Source organism: Nothobranchius furzeri, chromosome 2, assembly GCF_043380555.1.
Source record: "Nothobranchius furzeri strain GRZ-AD chromosome 2, NfurGRZ-RIMD1, whole genome shotgun sequence".
NCBI classification, from domain to species: domain Eukaryota; kingdom Metazoa; phylum Chordata; class Actinopteri; order Cyprinodontiformes; family Nothobranchiidae; genus Nothobranchius; species Nothobranchius furzeri.
Genome location: NC_091742.1, coordinates 45,351,600 through 45,370,614, shown reverse-complemented (window position 1 = coordinate 45,370,614; position 19,015 = coordinate 45,351,600).

Sequence of the window (19,015 nt, the reverse complement as noted above, 5' to 3'; positions counted from 1 at the left end):
CTGCTTCTGTCGCATGTCTAACACCTCTGCCTCTCTGTGCGCTGGCACACGTCTGTCCTCTCCCTCTTCCTCTCCCTCTTCCTCGCCCTCTTCCTCTCCCTCGTCCTCTGTCTGTCTCCACTGATGAACCATCGGATGATATCTGACTCTGTTTACGGAGAGAAAACAATTAGACTACACTACCATGTATATTTCCAAAATGGCAAATAGAAATATAACATTTCTCAAATAAAATGAACAAAATATTGTCATTTTTTGTAGTCAGAAGTCATCACTAACTAGCTGCCGTTTGCTATTAGCAAACATAACTGACATAAAAAAGTTTTTCTTATTCAAAACCTATTTAGATTAAATTAATAAAATAAGTTGGATGAAAACAACTAACCTGTTCGCTGACTTGAAAGCTGGAATTAGATGATGACATGCTGCCGTTTACAGCAACACGATTTTGTATTGTATTTGTTATATTTGTTAATAAAGTTTTAAATAATGATAAAAAAAAAACCTTTTTGATCCTCGGGGGCTCCAATAGCTGCAATACCGACTCTAAACTGCGTGGTGCTAAAGAGTCGGATCTTTTTACTATAATTTCTGTGAATTTCACACACGGGGCCTTTAAAACTCATAAATTCTTTATTTAAATTATTTGAGATTAAAATAATTACCTGTCAAGTCTGTCACATATTTTGTACACAATCATTCAGGATGACAAATGTTCTACCATGGCTTTGAATTTAACACCATTTCCATGTAAGACTGGCTTTTTTATGACAATGCGACAATGGTTATATGGAAAAGAAATTGGCTTAAAACGTTTTTTTTAATCATGCCTCCTAACAACATTCTAACATAGTATAGCTGCAATTATATTGTGGAGATAAAAAAACAAGAAAAAAAATTTATAAAGTGGTTTGACACCGCCTCTTTAACCTGCAGGGTCCCACAAGGGTCAGTTCTAGGGCCTCTACTAGGGTTGTCACGGTATGAAAATTTAGCCTCACGGTTATTGTGACCAAAATTATCACGGTTTTCGGTATTATCGCGGTATTTTTTAAACGGTGTTGCATATGTTCAGAAAGCATTGATAGTCCTGTTCTACACAAACTGAAATAGTTTTGAAAAGGTTTAACAATGTTTATTAAACCTAAAATAACACAAAGCCATAGCAAAAGTGCAACTTTTCGCAAGTAAAGGAACAAATAGCTTCTTTTTCTGGAACATGTTACAGTAGTCAGTGCAGGTTTAAATGATACAAATCCAAACATTCAAAACATAAACAATATGTAAACAAATCAAAGAAACACCACTTGTTTTCTCATATACTTGTTTTCTTCATTATCAAAATGAAAATCTAAAACTCCAGTCCACACTTGACTTGAGCGCTGTACAAGTCAACCTTAAAAAAGTATGTATTTAAAATAAATAGCCACTTTAAACAAATTACTAAAATAACTACTACACTATGTAATCAAATCCAAATGTTCAAGTATAAATGGCATTGAATAAGTAAACAAATCAATGACAAGGAACTAATTGTATATTTCTCTTCATCATCAACAAATAAGATGCTTCATCCAGCAACAGGGTGTCCGTGACACGGTTTAAATGCTGGCAGAGGACTCTGCGGCTGCAGTATATAGTGACTCGTTGCATTCTCCCTCAACCAAAAGTCCTCACGTCATGCATTTAAGCTAAAATGCTAATGTTAACTTACCTTGCACCGGCTGTAGAGACGCGGGTGATGGTCACTCAGATGTGCCATTAGATTCGAAGTGTTGCTGCCTTTTGCAGACACTTGTTTCCTGCACGTTCTGCAAACGGGAGAGCAGTCTTCTATTAACTGTCCCTCAGCATTTTTCAGAAATCCAAAATATGCCCATACTTCCGATTTAGTCTTCTTTGAGGGCTGATGGATGTCCTGGGCGCTGCCGTCTCCTCCTTCGGCCATTATTTCAGCTTCAAAGTTTTGGTGCCGTTGCAAACTAAAAAGTGCGTGTGCGCGCCGCGGGAACTTCAGCTGAAGCGACGGTGGCTGGTAAGGGTCACCGCGCCGAAACCGCGGCCACGGTAAACCCACCGAGATAATTTAGCTTTTTAAAAACTGGACGGTTATTTTTATTGTCAACTTTTTTACCGGGGTTTATCGCTATACCGGTTACCGTGACAACCCTAGCCTCTACTATTCGCGTTCTATATTCTTCCTCTAGTTGGCATCATTCAGTCTTTCCCAGACATCTCCTACCACATTTACGCTGACAATATTCAGCTCTATATGTCCTTCATGCCTCACCAGTTGGACAGGCTGGCCACCCTTGTACTCTGCCTGACCTAGATCAGTAAATGGCTGTCCATCAACTTTCTTGTTCTCAACGCCAACAAGACAGAGACCCTGATCTCTGCACCCCAGGAACTTCAGCCAAAAATCGAACGGGAAATTGCCTCCTTTTGCCCAACAGCCAAGTCCAACATTAGAAACCTGGGAGTTATTTTTGATCCAGTTTTAAATTTAGACTCACATGTCAAAACCATCTCTTGCTCTTGTTTCTTTCACCTGAGAAGCATTTCAAAAGTTTGTAAACTGGTTTCACCTGCAGATCTGGAAACAATCATCCACGCTAGGGTTTCCCATTTTTCCAACCTGGTGTCCCAGAGCAAAGGGAACCCCAAGGTGCAGTTTAACACCATCAGCAGCATTGTCTCTCCTGCCTCTCCTACAGCCTCCATCCAAGAACGCTGTAATCCACCCGCTTCTTAAAAAACAGAGTCTTGACGCCTCTCTCCATTGCAGCTTCAGACCCATCTCCAAACTTCCGTTCATCTCCAAGATTGTGGAAAAGGTTGTGGCTAAACAGCTCACAGCCTCTCTTGATGAACACAACATCTATGATAGCTTCCAGTCAGGTTTTTGTAGAGCTCATTCTACTGAAACAGCTCTTCTTAGGGTCTCTAATGAACTTCTGACTCACAGTGATGCAGGGGACTGTTCTGTTCTGTTCCTGCTGGACCTGACTGCAGCCTTTGGCACTGTTGACCATCACCTGCTACTGGAGAGGCTGAGAGACTGGGTAGGCCTATCAGGAACTGCTCTGGAGTGGTTCTCCTCTTATCTCTTTGAGCGCTCCTTTTCTGTGGCCGTCTCCCAAGTTTAGGTCCTCCACGACCTCTCTTACCCATGGTGTCCCACAAGGTTCTGTGCTGGGGCCTCTGCTCTTCCTCCTCTATCTGCTTCCTCTTCAGCACATCCTGAGCTCCTTCAAAGGAATATCCTACCATCTTTATGCAGATGACATCCAACTGTACATCTCCTTTAAGCCCCATGAGATGTCTAAAGCCGGGCATACACTGTGCGACTTTTTCACTTTTTTGAGCCAATTTTCCACTTGTGCGAGAATCCACGAGATCTGGGCGAGTTTTGCGCCGTGTAGTGTACAGGGGGTTATGAGAGGCGATTAACACCACGTGACCAGCTACCGATCAGCAATCGTGAGCTCGCACGGACTTCTGGCGTGTTTAATATTTTGCTCGTCCCTCGTGAGGGTATCGCACTGTTGAAGCGGCGCTGCGAGCAGCTGCGACCCTAAAAGTATCAGAACTGCTCACGGCGCAATCCTGCATCAACACCGCTCACCCGCTATTTCCCTAATAACACACGTTGTTCGTTTTTATTTCTACATGTTTTTTTACTCACAAAGATTGTCAAGAAAGCGTGTTTGTCGTGTTCATGTCAAATTAAACTGATCACAAAACACAGATTTACTTTCTTTATTTCGTTTTCCTCGTCCGACCCCCATAAATCCCCATGTGTCCTCCTGCAGCACTCCCGAAGGACAACAGACAAGACAAAAAAAGTCTGACGTTTTGTGTAAAAACTGCTATTTTTAGCATATTTTTAAGGGCTGACGTGTTGCTACCAGACGTGCAGTGTGAGCAGTCAGGTCGCATCCGAGAACTGGGCCGTGCAGTGTGAGCACATGACTCGTGAGATCTGCTGCGAGGAAGTCGTACAGTTTGAGCTGAAGCTGAGTGCTACGAGTGAAAAAGTCGCACAGTGTACGCCCGGCTTAAGCTGCAGCTGTTACACACCTGCTTAGACTCTATCAAAACCTGGATGGTGGGAGCTTTCTTCAGCTGAATGAAGATAAGACTGAGATCCTCATTTGTGCCCCAGACAAGCTGGTTCCCAAAGTCAGAGACTCTCTTGGTCAGCTTGCTTCCCACACCAAACCTTCTGTTAGGAATCTTGGCGTGACCTTTGACCCAGCTCTCAACCTGGATTCTCATGTCAGTTCTCTTGTTGGCTCCTCCTTCTTCCATCTCAGGAATGTTGCTAAGCTGAGTCCCATTCTGTCCCGCTCTGAACTTGAGACAGTTCTCCACACCTTCATCTCCTCATGCTTAGACTACTGTAACTCTCTTTTCACATGTCTGAGCAGTAGGGCTGCAACAAACGATTATTTGGATAATCGATGAATTGGATGGGGTCTCGACACGATTCATTGATTAATTGGATTACATAGGGACATTTTTAAAATCTGCTAGGGAAACGTTATTTCTCTCCTTCCTTCACTTTATTAAACACAACATTATTAGAAAACAGTTCAGTAGCAGAAAAACAACATGCCATCACCTAAATTGTCTTATAAGGTGTATAGACAGAGACCCTAAGCTACACCTATCTGTGACCTAAAATGCTTGGTCCAAGTTAAACAGCTTAAAGAGCAAGTCAACCCCTACCAGAGTCTAACTCCACTCCCACTTCATGTTTGAAAAATGCAACACATGCTGTTGCCTGGCAGACCGAGAGGGCGGAGCCGCTAACAAATACACACACACTCAGGCTCACGACAGCATTGTGACATCATAATGTACCAGTTTACATCATAGCATACTTCTTAGCAAATAGCGGTGGCAGATTTAAATTAAAATACAGTGCAGAGTTTTTACCTGACAACGGCACAACACTGCCAGTTTTAGGCAGAATATTTAAATTTTAACTAAGATTTACTGAAGTGCCAAATTATTGACGACACGTGTCTGCAGCACGATTAGACACTCGTTTATTTAGTTTATCAGCAAAAAAAAGTTTATTTGGGGGTGACCTGCTCTTTAAGGGCAATTCTCATCTGTTTTGTTTGATCTCATCTGTAGACATTTATTATAATTGGGGATGTCAAACAACTAATTTTTAAATGTAATTAAACATAGGCTGTGAATTAATCAAAATTAATCACCATTTCCAAAAATGACTGAAAAAATACAAATAAAACAAAAGTCACATCAAGAGATGCTGCTGATCATTCCAATGATCCCAAATAGACTCACATTAGGCCACATGAAAGCAACTGAACCCAAAAATATATTAACCAGTATATAACTGCACACTCACACAACACGCCTGCAGCAACAGTTAGGACTCCTCCCTCCCTTTTAAAAGCGTTTTCGCTTCCGAGGACATTGTGGTTGTAAAACCACATGCTAGTAGTCTGGCCGCGGTGTGATCAACCAGTTTCTGCGGGAATGTGACGGCGGAACCGGTTCGCAGCAGCGCAAGCCCCCCCCCCCCCCCCCCCCCTATCTAATAGCGTCGCACTTACGATTTTATAGACTTTTTTTTCGAGCTTAGGGCATGTCTAGCCTGTGTAATAATCCGGGGCTTGGGTGAATCACTTTTGAAAAGTTTTTAACTTACCCGGACACCGCTGATGATTCTGGCATGCTTGCGTTTAAGATGCTGCATCATCACTGTAGTACTCCCGTGCCATGCTAAGTCTGACCTACAAACGTTGCAGGTAACGAATGTCTACGCCTGATTTAACTGAAAATGCTCCCAAACTTTAGAAGTTTTTACTTTTTTTGGGTCTCGCTGCTTCTGCCATGTTCCTCTTCCAAACACCTGTCGGCTCTCCGGTCTGCGTGCAACGGCGGGGGTGGGGGTGGGGGGTGGGGGCTTTTGGAAGAGTTATGCAACACAACGAATCGATGATGCAATTCGTTGCCAACGCTTTTAGTAATCGATTTTCATCGAATTTATCGATTCGTTGTTGCAGCCCTACTGAGCAGAACCTCCCTGAACCGTCTACAGGTGGTTCAGAATGCCTGTGCTCGGCTTCTGACCAAGTCCTCCAAACACACCCACATCACCCTGCTTCTCCTCCAGCTTCACTGGCTGCCAGTCAACTTCAGGGTTCATTTCAAGATCCTGGTTCTGTTCTGTAGGGTCTTACATGGACAAGCACCATCTTACATTGGTGATCTTCTTAGTCCCTACACCCCCAGCAGGTCCCTGAGGTCCAGTGACCAAAGCCTACTGTTTGTGCAGCACCAGGCTAAAGACCAAAGGTGACAGATCATTTGCTGCTGTGGCCCCCAGACTCTGGAACTCTCTCCCCCTGAGCCTGAGATCAGTGGACTCAGTGGTCTCCTTTAAAAAGCAGCTGAAGACTCACTTGTTCAAGCTGGCTTTTGGATGACCTTCTTCACCACTCTCTCATCATTCTGCTCTCCCCACCTATTCCACCTTCCTCAGGATCCACTGATTTCCCTCTTTCCAAGCCACTCTCTCTCTCTTTCTTAACATATTTTTATCACAATTGTCAATTTTTTGCTAATTTTAAATATATTTTTAAACATTTTCTAAATTCTTTTTTATATTTTTACATTTTTTGTTTTTGTGAAGCGCCTCGTGATTTTTATCTTGAGAGGCGCTATAGAAATTATATTTTCTTCTTCTTCTTCTTCCATGCCTTTGTCTCATCACACTTAGACTATTGTAACACTCTTTTTACTGGTCTCAGCAAAACCTCCCTCTCACGCCTTCAAGCCATCCAAAATTCAGCAGACAAACTCACATCACTCCAGTTTTACAGTCCCTCCACTGGCTCCCGGTAGAATTTAGAATACAGTTTAAAGTTTTAGTGCTGACCTATATAGAGCTCTTAACAACCAGGCTCCAAGCTACCTATCTGAGCTTTTATCCCCACACACCACTTCACGGAACCTTCAATCCACATCTCAAAACCTCCTGGCTAGGGCTGCACAATATATCGAAAAATTATCGTCATCGCGATAACAGGACGTGCGATAGGCCCATTGCAAAGCATGTCAAAAACGGCGATAAATGTTTGGTTCAAACATTTCCATCCGTGTCATACATCAACTTTTTGTAAACCAGCTCTGTTTTTTATGCGGAAGTATTATTTGACCAATCAAATGCAGCCCTTCTGATATGCGGCCAATCAGATGGGTCCATTCCCGTAATACGCCTGCCCCCTTTACCCCAAAATTCAACTATCTCTGCTCCGCTCTGCCCCGCCCCCGCTGCCGCTCGCTTCCTTTGTTCGTCATGCTGGCTCAGATTAACGAACGCACTTTGTGCTGAGGTTTCTTGAATCAGCGCTGCTTTCAAACGTGAACGTGAGTCCGCTCGGTGTCGTTTAGCAGCTGATAATAACCGGGCTGACTCCGACACGTGCCAGTGAACCAACCCACCTTCATGTCGCTAGTGTTAGCCCCGGGCTCCGGTTAGCTTCCAGCTAAAAGGCTACAGCACTCTCCTCCCAGTCCCACCCTGCTAAAGAGAGCCTGGAAAAGTTCCTCCACACATCAAAGTAATTTTTCATTTATGAGCTTTAAAGCGCCTTGGGGGGTTTCAAGAACTCTAGAAGGCGCTATATCAAATACAGGCCATTTGTTAATCAGGATAGTTGATTTGCTGCTGCACATAAACTGTCAGTCAGAAGTTCTGCTAGCCGGTTATCTTAAGAGGAGCTAATTCAATTTGTTAGCTTGTTATCAGAATCATAGTTGCAGTTTCATCATCTGAGCTGCTTTTTAAGATCTAGGTAAACTTGTTCAATTTGGCATTAAAAACAAACATTTTCACATATTTTCCATGTAGTTTTTTTGCCAGTTCCTCTTCTGAAAGGTAGACAATTGTTTTTCTCTTTCCCTCAGAAAATCTTAATATTCTCCTAGTTTGGCCCAGCACAGTTCACTTCCCAATTACAGCAACAGGCTTATATCATAACCACATAAGTGGAGAAAATGCTCAGTAGCAATGAGAGAATTTGCTGTTGCATGTAAGTGATGTTAACTATTATTTATTATTATTATTGTGTGTTCAAAACCTAGCTTTACTTGTTCTGTACAAAGGTTATGTAGGTTTGTTGGATCAGACACATCATTAAGACTTTCATTCAATCATTTCAATAAATCTACTGTGGTCTCTAGTATGAATAAATGGCTTGCGAGCTCTTGGGCACCTGTTTTATGGGGTTAGTCTGGGGGGGGGGGGGGGGGTTGGGCAGGATTTGGTGTCTAACTCATTAATATTCATGATACGCAAATGTATGGCCTCTGATTGATTAACAGCAAAGCAGTTCTTTAGCTGCCTTTGTTCACTCTTCATTCTTTGGTGAAAAATGCAACATTGATGTTTTATCTCCACAAATAACTCAAACATGATTGTGTTTGGCCATTTTGTAGAGCAGGAGTATTTAATTCCAGGCCTGGGGGGCCAGTATCCAGCACATTTTAGTGGTTTCTCTGCTCCAACACACGTGATTTGGTGGTTGAAACACCCGTGCAGGAGCTCATCAGGCTCTGCAGAAGCCTGTTAATTACCTGCTGATTGACGTCAGGTGTGTTGGATCCTGCCACTATAACACTCATATATCCGGTCCATGATATTGTGTTTACTAATATGTTTATATATTTCTGTCATGATCCTGCCATGCCTTGACCTCCATGCACCATTATTCATCTCATCAGCCTTCATGCATCAACACTGGGTCCTCTCATCAAGCCCAAGCCAAACCCTGTTTCCACAGCAACCCCAGCCTGCATCTCATCAGCGTCATCCACTTCACCTGCTCCTGACTCCTCAGCTGATCACACACACCTGCTTCCCCTGCTACTTAAGAACTAGCCGTCCAACCATTCTTTGCCAGATTATTGAACGCTCACCGCAGTAAATCTTCCAGGCTTTTTTGTCCTTCCTGATCATAGCCTCCTGACCTTGTTTCCATGCCTGACCCTTGCCAAGAACTCTGCCTTCCTTCACGACCCTCTTCTGTTCCCCGTCTGTCTCCAGCCTCGCCCTTTACGGGTAACGCCTTGTCTTAGCTCCTGGCTAATAAAGACTTTTAAAGTGCCTTACTGTGTCTTGGTGTCCTCAAGGGTCTTCAAGTTCTGCCCGTTACAATTTCAGAGACTTTATAACACAGACAAATTTGTCCTCCATTCTCCTCCACCTCTTCATGCAGTTGCCACCTCTAAACCCACGTTTCTCGTCATGTCCGTCCATGTTTGCTCCATATTTTGTACCTCAATCACGGGTGAATAAATGTTCAAATTTTCGGACTTTTTCTGCGATGCATTGTTCAACCTGTTATGGGTTTACCGCTAAATATATTTTTACTTTTTAACAAGGCAACAGCAAATTTAGAAGAAGCAGCATCCTGAACAATCACAAGCTTGCTGATGTCGACAGATGTTTAAAATTTTGGGCATGACTCCGTCACCCTCCGTGAGCCCATCGGAGAGTCCTTGCGCCGACGTATAATGGCATGTGTGTCTCTGAACCAAGGCAGACAGAGAAGTATAAATCAGGCTTGACTCAGCAAATGAGACCTTCAAAAACACTGGTGGGAGAAGTGCAAACCGTAGACAAACTCATTAAGATATTACATTCTGTTGTGGAAACTATTAGATTTTAATTAAAAAAAAAACTTTCTTCTTTGATTCATCTTATTAAACAGCATAATCCTCTAATATTTACTTGTTAAATGTTCTTTTAAGTGGAATGTTGACTGATCATATTTAAAAAACAAGTATTATAGGGTTTCTCAGTGGACAACACATTTAATGATACTTAAAAAATATTGAGTACAAGTAAGTTATATTTAATTTATTTTAAATAGGGATGTGCTGTTCCGATATTGGACGTAATTTGATATTGGCCCCAAAACATCGGATTATATAGGACGGCATCAAAAATCTCTGATATAAGCAGTTCGTTAAGGTTCACACTTTTGCAACCAATGGTTAAAGAAAAAATAGTCTTTTTTTTCATACCTACTGTTATTGGCTCTTGTTCTCCGATTGAGTAATATCACTTGATCAAGCCTTTCATACATTCCACACTACGAAATAGGTAAAATTATGTACGATATTTGTGCTGATATCGTGTCGGTACTGAAGGCTGCAATTTCGGTATTGTATCGGAAGTGAAAAGTTGTATCGTGACATCCCTAGTCGTAAAGTATCTTAGGGAATCACCATATATTTTATCGTAGTTAGAAACTTGAATTTTTATCACTAAATTTGTTGTTGTAAAGCTCTCAAGCATCAGATTGCTTCATTTGAGAAAGGATGGAAAAGAAGCTAATATACAGTCCTTCACTACTTCTGAGACATGAGACAAGATTATTCAGATTTGTTTAGATGATTTCTTTCATTTATTGGGTTTCTTTCTGGTCCTGGTCAGGCAAAGCTTTTGGTTCTCAAGACCATCTCCAAGATGCTGGAGGAGAACCAGCTTATCAGACTGAGACTTGCTTCCATCAGCCAGGCCAAGTGAGTCCGAGTGTTTCAAAGACAGATCTGTCTTTAGAAGGACGTTCAGCCGGCCTCTGAGCTGTAGGTTTATTCCAAGTTACTTCATGAGAATGAATGAGTCAGTCTTAGACCAAGAGTATGTTTTGTGGTTCTTATGTTAGTGTTGATAGTGTATCTTCATTATTGCATCATCTCCAGTTAAATCTGTCTTCCTTTATTCTGTTTAGTTTTGTATATTTAAATTTAGTTATAGACTGAGATTTTTGTCTGTTCATGTTTGTTGGATTGGAAACACCATTGCTGCTGCAGTTGTTGCCCCTTGTAAGACGAGGATGAGAATGTTGCAGCAGCTCAATAAAACCCATGGAATCTATTCATAGTGTTTGCCTTCACTGTGACAAGAAAGTGTTTGTTGAGTGCTTATTGTTTGCATTTAGGGTGGCAGCTATCGAATATTTTAGTATTTGAATATTCAATTAGATCAGGGGTGTCAAACTCAAATTCACACCAGGCCGAAATGAAAAACTGGGACAAAGTCGCGGGCCAAACCCATTCGTTCATCTACAGATCTGTATGGCTGAACCTTTTTCTTTGGAAACAAACTTATTTTTGCAGTAACACTGAATGTGGATGTAGCCTCCAGGAATGGTGAATTTTTCATCTACAGTTTGACTTCTTCAGTGTCTGGCCATTTGGAGACATAAGTCAACTGGTGCTTTCAATCTGCAAGAAAGATACTGTTGCTTGGCCAAGGTCCCTCGCAAGCTCACTCTTATCTAAGACTGGTTTTTATTCACAGAACAAGACGGATGAACAATATAACTAATCTTATAATCATATAATGAAATGGACAATATGAAGTGTTTTGATTAATCTGTGCTTAAGTTACTGAAGTTGAAATGAATATTATTTTTACATTGAAAGATTAACAAGGATGAAATTAAATATATGACCCATGTATTTAATCAACACACTGACTGGACAAGACACACTTACTGAGTTTGTTGGCAAAACCCCTTTACAGGGCAAGTTCTGATTAATCAGTAAACCAAAATATGGCCATTATTTAAACAGCATCACTTCCTGAGGAGTAATTAGTTGAGCCTAACTCTGATTGGCCTTCGGAGGGAAACTCTGCTCCCATTGTATCTTTGACAAGCTGTCAAAACCTGTTGCATGCTACAGCTGATACCGCAGAACAAAGCTGAACCAGCTTAGACTCCTTAAGAGTCCTCCATAGATGCAAATCACCACCTGTCATTGCCTGGAGACATCTCGAGACCGGTCTAGTGGCACTGCGGTTTCTTCTACGGACTTCGGTACCTTTGGGAGTCCACGGACTTCCTGACATTCCGGATCTACCACGGGGGTCTTCAAAGGGTAAGTACACTCAACAGATTGCATCTGATGTGGTTTTATAAGCCATCACTATAGTTATAGCAGACCAAATTCACTCCCACTCAGAACTCCGTTTCTCCAGATACAAAGGTTCTGATAACTTCACACTCACACATCATCACACCTCACATTCCATCCACTTAGATTCATTCATCACATAAAGTGTTCCTAGTTGTCATGTTTTTAATTGTTTAGAAAATAAATTGCTTACATTTTTATAAACTTGACTGCAGGGCCGGCTTTGTCGACAGGCGACACAGGCGGCCGCCTGGGGCGCCATCTGATGGATAGGGCGCAAAATAAAAAAAAAAAAAAAAAAAAAAGTTCATTAAATTCATGTTTGTAATATGAAATGCACTCTCTACATACTGAAAATTCCCCTTTGAAATGACATGAAATTAAAACATCAATATTTAAATTCTAATGATCTGGCTGCATTTCGAGCTCCCGCTTGAGCCACCGCTCCGATGCATTTATTTGACCGTTAAGGTTGCCATAGTTACGTGTGTGGGTGGCACTGTAGAAGGACATCCTGTTGTCGCGTTTAAACGTTTGATATTTTACGATGAAAAGAACGCCTAAGCCATCGGGATCAGCATTCCGAAAGTGAAGGAAGGAAGAAGAATAAAAACGGGCCCAAAGCAGAGGTATGTAGACTTTATAAGTTTTGCAAAGGAACTTTTTGCGTTAGCATTGTAGCTAACTGCCTCTCCTGCCACGCACGGTCCAAGGACAGACCATCGCTAGCTGTTTACATACACAATACAGTATCTGTAACTTTAACCCATTCATTTTACTTTTGAATCGTCGTGTCCAGATGCAGTGAGACAATGTTGAGTCTCACTGTGATGATGAAGAATGTAAGATTTTTTACTGGTTTTTGGAGCTTGATTGCAGCCTTTTATGAACGTTGTTTCAAGTTTTAAGTACGCATACAATGTGAATTTAATATTTGTATATCAGAAGAACGTTAGGTGTGGGTGTAGCAAATTTTCAACTTTGTCCGACACATCGGGCGGGCGGCACCGCCGCGGCCGTGGCGGTGCCGCCCGCTGCCGCCGGGCCCAGCGGGGAGTGAGAACTGCCTAAACACAGCATGACATCTTATGCCGTCTCTTTCTTGTTTACGCTGCAGCGTCTTCATCCAGGCATCACGCAGCAGCAGCACATTTACTGAGCTACAGTCTCAGCATCTAGAACCAGGTGAGTAAGTTACTTGTTAGGCTATTTGTAATCAGCAGTAGAAACGGACTTTTTCAAATTAAACGGCTTATCACATATGATATGCAAAATTAATTTATTTAAATCCACACCAGACACTTGTTTTTGGCACAGTCAGTGCAGCATTGATTTAGCATTGAAAATATTAAATAATCTCAACATACACATCTGAAATTGTCTCCTAAAGATGTTGTTGCCAGTTAGGCTGTAAATTTGTAAAAAAAGGATGGACGTTAGTTTTTGTGACATAGTGAGTCATCTTCAGGGCAGAAAGGTTTATGCCCTGAAGAAGGTCGTACAGAAACGCGTCGGTGTTTCCTTGTTTAATAAATGAAATCCTCAGAGTGCCTCAGATCACCGGATCTTCTTCCTCATATTCTACAATTTATTTGATGCTGAAGAACACCTGAGAGTGAGACATAAGTTTTTTCAAATATTCCCCACTTTCACCTGTTTTTTTATAATTTTATTCATGTTTTAGAACAGATTAAAAAAGATCAATAAAATAAAAAGTCCAGTAATATTAAAAATAGTGAAAAGCATCACTGCACATGACCGAGGAATATTGAATGTAAAAGTGGCACTGTTCTTAATTCATGCATCAGAGGGTTAAGTTGCTTTGTGTGTGTGTGTGTGTGTGTGTGTGTGTGTGTGTGTGTGTGTGTGTGTGTGTGTGTGTGTGTGTGTGTTTATTTTCTCACAGAAGAAGAACCCAACACCAGCAGACTCAGTGCTCCAATCCAACAGCCTGAAGAGACACCATCATCAGCTTCAACAGATGTCTGTGAACATGTATGAGCTGCTGGCCCCATGGATCCTGCTGACTGGCCACAGCAGTTGAACAAAATGGAAAGTAGAACTTTCTTTATGATGACACTTTGATGTTTGAGTTTTGCTTTTGATTGCACAGTTTAATGCTGCTTTTGATTTTGCATCCCCCCCCAATGACATTTGCACAACATTTTGAGTTGTTGGCTATTGTAATATTCTCAGGTTACTTATCTTTCAAGCTTACATTTATTCTTCAGGCTGTTGACTTTAAAGAGTTGCTGTGTGAATATTTAAAATAAAAAATTAGTAACTAAGGAATAACTGTGGAGTTGCTTCTTCCAATATGTGGACTTGGACGTGGGTGAGAGGCGGGGGGGGGGGGGGGGGGGATGGGGGGGGGGGGGGGGCAAATGGGCACTCTTGCCTTGGGCACCAAATTACCCAGAGCCAGCCCTGCTTGACTGTCTGAATTGATACGAAGTGTCTTACAATCCCTGAATAAACAAAGAATTCTAAATGTTCTAGTTAAACATTCAAAGATCAGCCAGATTGGATTTCCATATTTATATAGAAATTACTATCTTATTGGTCAAATGTAGTGCAGTATATTTAGCTTTTAAAAGCACCCAAAATACATACATATGCTATTCCTACTTGTCAATATTGTCACACTTCGTGTCATTTCTGATTCATCAATTCGTCAAAAAACTATTGTTTCTCATAAAAATTTGTGTCTTGTTGGAAACTGGGCAATCTCGTTATCTGCCACCAGAGGGCGCTGTCTCTCTCTTTCTCACTCAAGTCTGTCTGTATATAGACGCCACATTTGTGCTAAGCTGCAAAGGTATTCACTGTTTGTTACTATTGAAAGGTAAATGCATTTATTTGTGTAAGTCTGTCACGTCATTTGATTCCGTCACGTTTGTTGTGTGATTTTGTCACTGTTGTTGAAGCTTGTGTAACGTGAGACAGGTACAATCCTTTCTACACTGTTAGCACCACGCTACCTCCTGATTCCGGTCTGATCAACTGTGAATTATTAAACAGCCCGACGCAAAAATACCGGACATTAATTCCAAATTTATACCGGAATTATCCAGGCAGACGCCTGAAGCTGGTTGTTTGCATGCCAGAGCGCGCTTTAATTCCCGCAGCTTGACTAACTCAAGATTGCTAGTTTTAGCTTATACCGAAAGAGCGTTAGCAAAGTAAGATACCGTAAATTACACGCTATTGCTGACAATTAGCTATGAGAACCTGTGCACGGTATGCCGTCTGGTCAAAGGGGTTGATTCTCCGAGTGAATTTAAACCCAAAAGCTCCAGGCCTTACTAGCGTAGAGAGCTAAGTAGCTGCTAACAGTAGCAAAGGCTTGACAACGCCGCAGACTCAAATCCGGCGGCACTGTGAACCATCCTACGCAGCGTTTGCCTGTGTCTCAACTCGCTTTCTTCTCTCAACTCGCTTTCTTCTACAAAACAAGCTCCCACATTTTTCTAGCAGTTTTGGCGTAGATTTTTGACTTTTATTGCTGCGAGGCGATCTCTACTGACGGCCCGTCCGCCATTTTGGCCTGGCGTCACCGTGCGTGACAGAGTGACGTATACTAACCCTCCCGCACTGTTTGCTTAGCGTTCTAACACTATCTCGTGGTATCTCTTGTACATTACACTTTTCCTTGTGTTCTCTTGTACATTACACTTTTCCTTGTGTTCTCTTGTACATTACACTTTTTCTGGTCATTTATCATGTCTGATCAGGAAGAGCTTTGCTTTCCCACTGTGGGGAAAAGAATCATCGATTCTGTTCTGATGACAGTTGGTACTGCCGCTCTGGTTACTCATGGCCATGATGACTCTTTGCAGGAACGTACGCCAGATGAGTTGTCCAAAATGTTGCAGGATCTCGCGGACAGCTTGCCCAACGAGGGTGAGAAGGTTAGAGCAGCAGCTTGAACCGAGAATCTGGTGGGGTTTGCTGTTCTCCTAGCTCGGGGGTCGGCAACCCGCGGCTCTGGAGCCGCATGCGGCTCTTCTATCCATCTGAAGCGGCTCTCTGTGCTTGTAAAATAATGAATGGATATTTAAATAAAATGCTTTACATTTTACTGCATTTATTTTACATCTGTATGCCAATTCTAAATGTAAAGATTGTCTGCGTAAACCTGAACAGGTCCAACCTGGTCGTACTGTGAGACCGGGTTGACGCGTCACGCTTATGCGTTATCATAGGCGCTTTCTGAGCTGACGAGGGTGTGAGATTCTGGGCTTCTCCTCAGACGGCTCCTGGATGTGTCGCCACATTGGAGACAGGAACAAGCGCTATTCAGCCAAAGTTTCGTAATCAGGGAACATTTTCTAAGTGACAAGTCTTGCTTCAGTCGGAGGAATCTTCCTGCATGCGCTCTGGTTCTGCGACGTGCTCCAAGCCCCTCTCCAGATCTTCAGCTCGCTGTGCACCGTACGTACGTGCTGACAGTGAGCTGCGCTGAGCTCAGTGTCCAGCTCAGATGTTCAGATGGGAATCTTTTAGCTACATCTGCGATGTGTGTAACGAATCAAATGTCAGTTCGTCTGCATGCGTCAGGGTAATTCTTTCTATTCTTTCTCCGTCAAAATAAACGGTCAAACACGGGAACTGTCCGCTCAACACAAGCCCTGCTTTTAACTGTTCTGTTTTCTTGTGAAAATTGTTGCAAAGACATATAATTTAACTTGATTAACACCGGAGCCAGGCACACTGCGCCGTTATCTCCGTCACTGTAAATGAGGGAAAAACAAAATGATCGGATTCTTTTCTGACCTTCCCCACCTACAAAGTTTAATTACAACAATCAAACGTGACAGAGCCTGGATTTGTATTCTGAACAGTCTAAACATGTTTTAAAAAGAAACGTATGACAAAAGTGGCACCTGCTCAGTAAAATCACCAACAGGGTGAAAAATATCAAAATATTGTAGGCAGAGACGGGCTACAACTTCTGGATCAATTTTATATACATCATTTTATTGATTATCGTCTTATGAAAGATAACTTTGACGTACACGAGCGACCGGTACTGGCTGCTGTCACCTGTTGTGATTGGTTAAAGCAGCACTCTGCTGTCTGAGGGTAGGCCCCGCCCACAACGCCACGGCTGCTGTGGCTCCCAGTGTTTTCTTTACTGTGGGAAACGGTTAATAATGGTTCTTTGCTGGGAACAGGTTGCCGACCCCTGTCCTAGCTTATCTCTGGGACAAAGAGACGGAGAGTGGTGTGAGTACACAAGTTGCTATGCGCATACTCTCTGAGCAAATGAGCCAAAAGCAGAGCTGTGACTCTGCTGCTGAAAGGGAGACATTGAGAAATGTGCTTGATAAAGCAAATTATGAGAATGTAGTGTTGTTGGATAAGAAAAACAGCAGAAAATCAAGTAACTGGTTTACAGAAAGAGGTGGGTGAGCTGATGGCTGCTCTCCTTTCAGCTGTGAATCAGGCACAAGCCTGGGATACAGAAAATGCTGATTTAAAAACAGATTTCTGAGCACACTGGAAAAAGAAGGGTGACCCCTTCACTTCCCCTGGCTCCACCTGCTTCTCCACCTGCTGCCGGTGCTCCTGATGTGGTTGTGCCAGCCCGCCAGCTGGCTCAACCACATCCACTTTGCCTCCAGCCCCACTGCCCCCACCTGCTGCACCTTTTGGTGCTGCTGCGGTGTTGGTATCAGCTCCCCAGCCAGCTCAACAATACCCACCTGCTGAACCTGCCGGTGCTACTGCGGTGGTTGTATCAGCTCTCCAGCCAGCTCAACAATACCCACCTGTAACCACGGCTGACATCTATAGGATGTCACGAAGCGTCAAGAAATTCAATCCTCGTCCAGGTAATTCATACCCAGTTGATGCGTACTTTAGTGACCTTCGCCATCATTTTTGATAAGGTTAACCTTCGATGCTGTGGGTTCATTCATTGAGCGCCAGCAGGATGCGATTGCGAATTATTACACCCGGCTGGAGGCTGCAATTCAAAGATAATTTACTTACAATGCTAAAGAAGCTGGTTTAAAGTTAGCTTTGTCAGTCAAACAAGGTCGCTCTGAAGACCCACTAGCTTTCTACCTACGCCTCTTTGACGCGTACTTTGGTTCAGAATGTAAGAAGGGGATGGAAGATGAAAAAGGTTTTAAAGAGCTTTTCCTTGATAATTTGCATCCTCAGTACGGCCCCTATATGGGTGCGGTAGACCTTGAAGTCAACTCCATGGACAAACTCAGGAAAATGGCAAGTTACTGTATAGGGTCAGGCAGTTCAAAGCAGCAAGTAAATGTACTGACACCTCTTCGGTTCAGGCAGTGGGTGCAGCTCCCTCCACGCTGTGACTCGAAGGAACTACATCAGGTACAAGAAAAGAAAATAACCACAGACCTGGTGTTAAATCATAGGTTCAGAAGCCCTATTACAACTCCAAGCTGCAAGGCTTTCCTACTAACAGGTCTCAGAGTTTTGCCAGAGCTCGGAGCCCCCCACCGGCTGGTGAGGGGGACCCTAAGTCACCACGACTTGGTCGTGACAGACATCATGTTTCTTTTAGAGAAAAGTTGGGTTAATCATACTCAAGCGAGTGCCGATCTCCCTCTGACTGATATTCACCGAGTCATGGTCGCAGGGACTCCAGTCCTGCCCCAAGGCCGAGATCTGATTCTAGGGGTATGTCTCCTGGAGCAGTTCGCACCACACTGAGATCTGCACTTCGTGCCCTGGTGAAAGATCCATTGACATGTGAGGCGGTTCTGTCCATCTCTTTGGCAGAGAAGGGTTCACACCCTCCTCCGCCTCCTCAACCTGCACGTGAAGGTTCTGCAGGTTCTGCAGAGGCGATGCATGCCACAACGGCGCGTCCGATGACACCTGTGACCTCGGCGAGGTGTGTTGTGAGAGAGTATAAGGACCCACCTTTCGTCAAACTTTTTGACAGGTTTATTGTTCTTTGAACTCATGACCTTACAGTTCTATTGTTCTTTGACCTCATAACCTTGGCCCCCCCTTCCCTAGCATAAATTAAATTGACAGGTCTATTGTTCATTGACCC